Genomic DNA, 5,484 nt, shown 5'->3' on the forward strand with positions numbered 1-5,484 from the left:
GAAGGCAAGCATTTCTGAACTCTGGCATAATATTTTGTTGTGGTGTTTGGATGCGATCACAACACCTTTTGACTTGGAGTATGTGATAGCTTTATGTATCGATATGGTCTCGTGCAGGAGTGCACTTTGGAGTTGTTTTGTGGTCAGCAATGGATACACTAGTGATTTGGGTCATCCTCGTGAGCTTCTCTTGCACACCGGTAGGAAGCCGGGAAAGTCGTGGTCTTGGGTAGACACGAGCTTGTCCCTAATCCCTCGTCGAGACGAGTATGCCCGGCATAGCATGGTGAGGCTCGAGGAGTGGTGATTTATTTCACTAGTGGTAATATTGTTGGTGGATACTTGGACCACCTGAGTCGGTTGTAGACCGAGTCTTGATCAATAGCTTCCTTCTTTGTCGGTACCACCACTTGTCCCTGCAGGGGACAGGGTATGGTTCAGTAGGTTGTCAACCCCTTTCCAAAGCACACACCGTACAGAGAGGCCGTGATGAGGGTCCCATGGCCATGGATTAAAGCCAGTCATCCGGTCCGGGGGCATGGGTGTTTCGGTTGTAGCCGAAGGGGTAGCTCCCCAGTTTGCGCGCGGTATAAATTTTGTGATCCCATGCTACGTCGAGGTTGTAGCCTCCCCACTTAGAGTTTTGCTTGGCAGGTGTCGTGGGTGATTCCAGACACTGGTGAGTTAAGCTGGTGTGTGCAGGTCAGGCGTGTTTTCAACCAAAAGACCGTAGACGGAATTAGTCCCAAGGGACTGAGTAATCCCGTTACTCGTGGAATCCCTCTGCAGAGGATATATCCTGTTGGATAGTCATGTCCTTGAGTAAAAACCACAGTCTGAGTTGAGTCTCAGTAACGGTATTCGGATGGAGAACGATTTAACTAGAACTCAGTAACGGTATTCGGATGGAGAACGATTTAACTGGAACGTAGTAACGGTATTCGGATGGAGATACGGCTTGACTAAATTATCGGTTTTTTTGGATGGAGAAACGACTGTACTATATATTGTTTATGATTGTGGCACATGTGGATTTTGATCCTTATTTATTTTTGGACTAACCATTTATATTACGTATATTATTGAGTATCCCTGGGATGGTTCTACCTCCTGGATATTCACTGTGATTATTCTCTTATAAGCCCTTTATGTGGTGTCGCCCCGACGCCCGACTGCGGCATTATTATTTCTGCATTTTCCGCTCGAGGAGTCATTCAGACACTCGTTTGGCACCAGTATTACTATTCTGCATTTTCCGCTCGAGGAGTCATTCAGACACTCGTTTGGCACCCAGTATTTTGTTTTGGTATATTTTTAACCATATGTGTGCATCTTGGTCTTTCGTATATTTCGTGACAGACGTGTGATCATCTAATTAACCCGGAGCATGTTTGATATATTATACCCGTGTTCTTAATGTTTGCGAGTACATTCAAACGTACTCACTGGCTTGTCCCTGGCTATTGTCTTGGCCAGATTCCTTGCTTGGAGATAAGCATCGCGGTGACAACCTCGGAACCTACGCGTTGACGTTTGCAGCCTCACGAAGATAGGAGTTATCCTGGTCAGCTGTTCTTGTGGGAAATGGAGTCCCATAGACGTAGATGTATCCAACCGCTTCCGCCCTCAACCACTAGTAACCAAGTGTTGTACTCCCAAGCCTAAATGGTCTTGTACTACATATTTTGTACTTGCTTGGAATTCTTGTATCAAGTTGGTACCTCATCAGCTAACAGTAATCCTGGGGCTGATGAGCGCACAGGCCGTTTTTCTGGGAATTTATATCCCAAAAATCCGGTCGTGACAGACAATCAATAAATAAATCATGCTCCGACTTCATCACATAATGGTTCACCATACGTGCATGCTACAGGAATCACAAACTTTAGAACAAGTATTTATCAAATTCACAACTACTCAACTAGCATGACTCTAATATCACCATCTTCATATCTCAAAACAATCATCAAGTATCAAACTTCTCTTAGTATTGAATGCACTTATATGAAAGTTTTTATTATATCCATCTTGGATGCCTATCATATTAGGACTAATTTAGCCAAAGCAAACTACCATGTTGTTCTAAAAGACTCTAAAAATAATATAAGTGAAGCATGAGAAATCAATAATTTCTATAAAATAAAACCACCACCGTGCTCTAAAAGATATGAGTGAAGCGCTAGAGCAAACTTGTTTAGCTCAAAAGATATAAGTGAAGCACATAGAGTATTCTAATAAATTCCGATGAATGTGTGTCTCTCCCAAAAGGTGTGTACAGCAAGGATGATTGTGGTGAACTAAAAAGCAAAGACTCAAATCATACAAGACGCTCCAAGCAAAACACATATCATGTGGTGAATAAAAATATAGCTCCAAGTAAAGTTACCGATGGACGAAGACAAAACAGGGGATGCCTTCCGGGGCATCCCCAAGCTTAGGCTTTTTGGTTGTACTTGGATTCTACCTTGGGGTGCCTTTGTAATCCCCAAGCTTAGGCTCTTGCCACTCCTTGTTCCATAATCCATCAAATCTTTACACAAAACTTGAAAACTTCACAACACAAAACTTAACAGAAAATCTTATGAGCTCCGTTAGCGAAAGAAAACAAAACACCACTTCAAGGTACTGTAATGGACTCATTCTTTATTTATATTTGTGTTAAACCTACTGTATTCCAACTTCTCTATGGTTCATAACCTCCGATACTAGCCATAGATTCATCAAAATAAGCAAACAACACACGAAAAACAGAATCTGTCAAAAACAGAACAATCTGTAGTAATCTGTATCAAACGCACACTTCTGGAACTCCAAAAATTCTAAAATAAATTTCTGGACGTGACTAATTTATCTATTAATCATCTGCAAAAATAATCAACTAAATAGCACTCTCCAGTAAAAAGTTGTAGCTAATCTCATGAGCGCTAAAGTTTCTGTTTTTTACAGCAAGATCAAAAAGACTTCATCCAATTCTTCCCAAAGGTTCTACTTGGCACAAACACTAATTTAAACATCAAAACACATCTAACCAGAGGCTAGATGAATTATTTATTACTAAACAGAACCAAAAAGCAAGAAACAAAAATAAAATTGGGTTGCCTCCCAACAAGATCAATCGTTTAACGCCCCTAGCTAGGCATAAAGGCAAGGATAGATCTAGGTATTATCATCTTTGGCATGCAATCCATAAGTGGCTCTCATAATAGATTCATAAGGTAATTTAATTTTATTTCTAGGAAAGTGTTCCATGCCTTTCCTTAACAGAAATCGGAATCTAATATTCCCTTCTTTCATATCAATAATTGCACCAATCGTTCTAAGGAAAAGTCTACCAAGAATAATAGGACATGAAGGATTGCAATCTATATCAAGAACAATGAAATCTACGGGCACATAATTCCTATTTGCAACAATAATAACATCATTAATCCTTCCCATACGTTTCTTAATGGTGGAATCCGCAAGATGCAAATTTAAAGAACAATCATCAAATTCACGGAAACCTAACATATCACACGAAGTTTTTGGAATCGTGGAAACACTAGCACCCAAATCACACAAAGCATAGCATTCATGACCTTCAATTTTAATTTTAATAGTAGGTTCCCACTCATCATAAAGTTTTCTAGCGATAGAAACTTCCAATTCAAGCTTTTCTTCATAAGATTGCATTAAAGCATCAATGATATGTTTAAAAGCCTTATTTTGACTATAAGCATGCGGAGAATTTAGCACGGATTGCAACAAGGAAATACAACCTATTAAAGAACAATTATCATAATTAAATTCCTTGAAATCCAAAATAGTGGGTTCATTACTATGTAAAGTTTTGACCTCTTCAATCCCACTTTTACCAATTTTTGCATCAAGATCTAAAAACTCCGAATCATTGGGACGCCTTTTAACTAAAGTTGACTCATCTCCAGTCCCATCATTATCAAGATTCATATTGCAAAACAAAGATTTAATAGGGGACACATCAATCACTTTTAGATCTTCATCCTTATTATCATGAAAACTAGAAGAACACGCTTTCACAAAGCAATCTTTTTTAGCACGCATCCTAGCGGTTCTTTCTTTGCACTCATCAATGGAAATTCTCATAGCTTTGAGAGACTCATTGATATCATGCTTAGGTGGAATAGATCTAAGTTTCAAAGAATCAACATCAAGAGAAATTCTATCCACGTTACTAGCCAATTCATCAATCTTAGGCAATTTTTCTTCAAGCAAAGCATTGAAATTCTTTTGAGAAATCATAAATTCTTTAACACTAGTCTCAAAATCAGAGGGCATCTTATTAAAATTTCCATAAGAGTTGTTGTAGGAATTACCATAATTAGAGGAATTACTAGCATACTGCGTAGGATTAAAGTTTCCTCTATAGGCGTTGTTACCAAAATTGTTCCTACCAACAAAATTCACATCCATAAATTCATTATTATTCTCAATCAAAGTAGACAAAGGCATATCATTGGGATCAGAAGAAACACTCTTATTAGCAAATAATTTCATAAGTTCATCCATCTTTCCACTCAAAACATTAATCTCTTCAATTGCATGCACCTTTTTACTAGTAGATCTTTCAATGTGCCATTGAGAATAATTAACCATAATATTATCTAGGATTTTAGTAGCTTCTCCTGAAGTGATTTCCATAAAAGTGCCTCCCGCGGCCGAATCTAAAAGATTTCTAGAAGCAAAATTCAATCCGGCATAATTTTTTTGTATAATCATCCATAAGTTCAAACCATGTGTAGGGCAATTACGTATCATTAATTTCATCCTCTCCTAAGCTTGTGCAACATGTTCATGATCAAGTTGCTTAAAATTCATAATATCATTTCTAAGAGAGATGATGTTAGTGGGAGGAAAATACTTAGAGATAAAAGCATCTTTGCACTTATTCCATGTATAGATACTATTTTTAGGCAAAGACGAAAACCAAGTTTTAGCACGATCTCTAAGCGAAAAAGGAAATAGCTTCAATTTAACAATATCATTGTCCACATCTTTCTTCTTTTGCATATCACACAAATCAACAAAGCTATTTAGATGGGTAGCGGCATCTTCACTAGGAAGGCCGGCGAATTGATCTTTCATGACAAGATTCAGCAAAGCAGCATTAATTTCGCGAGATTCAGCATCGGTAAGAGGAGAAATCGGAGTGCTAAGAAAATCATTGTGGTTCGTATTGGCAAAGTCACACAATTTAGTATTATCTTGAGCCATCGTGACAAGCAAGCAATCCAACACACAAGCAAACAAGAAGCAAGCGAAAAAGAGGCGAACAAAAAGAGAGGGCGAATAAAACGGCAAGGGTGAAGTGGGGGAGAGAAAAACGAGAGGCAAATGGCAAATAATGTAATGCGAGGGATAAGAGTTTGTGATGGGTACTTGGTATGTCTTGACTTGTGCATAGACTCCCCGGCAACGGCGCCAGGTATCCTTCTTGCTACCTCTTGAGCATGCGTTGGTTTTCCC

This window comes from Triticum aestivum, chromosome 4D, assembly GCF_018294505.1.
Source record: "Triticum aestivum cultivar Chinese Spring chromosome 4D, IWGSC CS RefSeq v2.1, whole genome shotgun sequence".
In the NCBI taxonomy this organism is placed as follows: Eukaryota; Viridiplantae; Streptophyta; class Magnoliopsida; order Poales; family Poaceae; genus Triticum; species Triticum aestivum.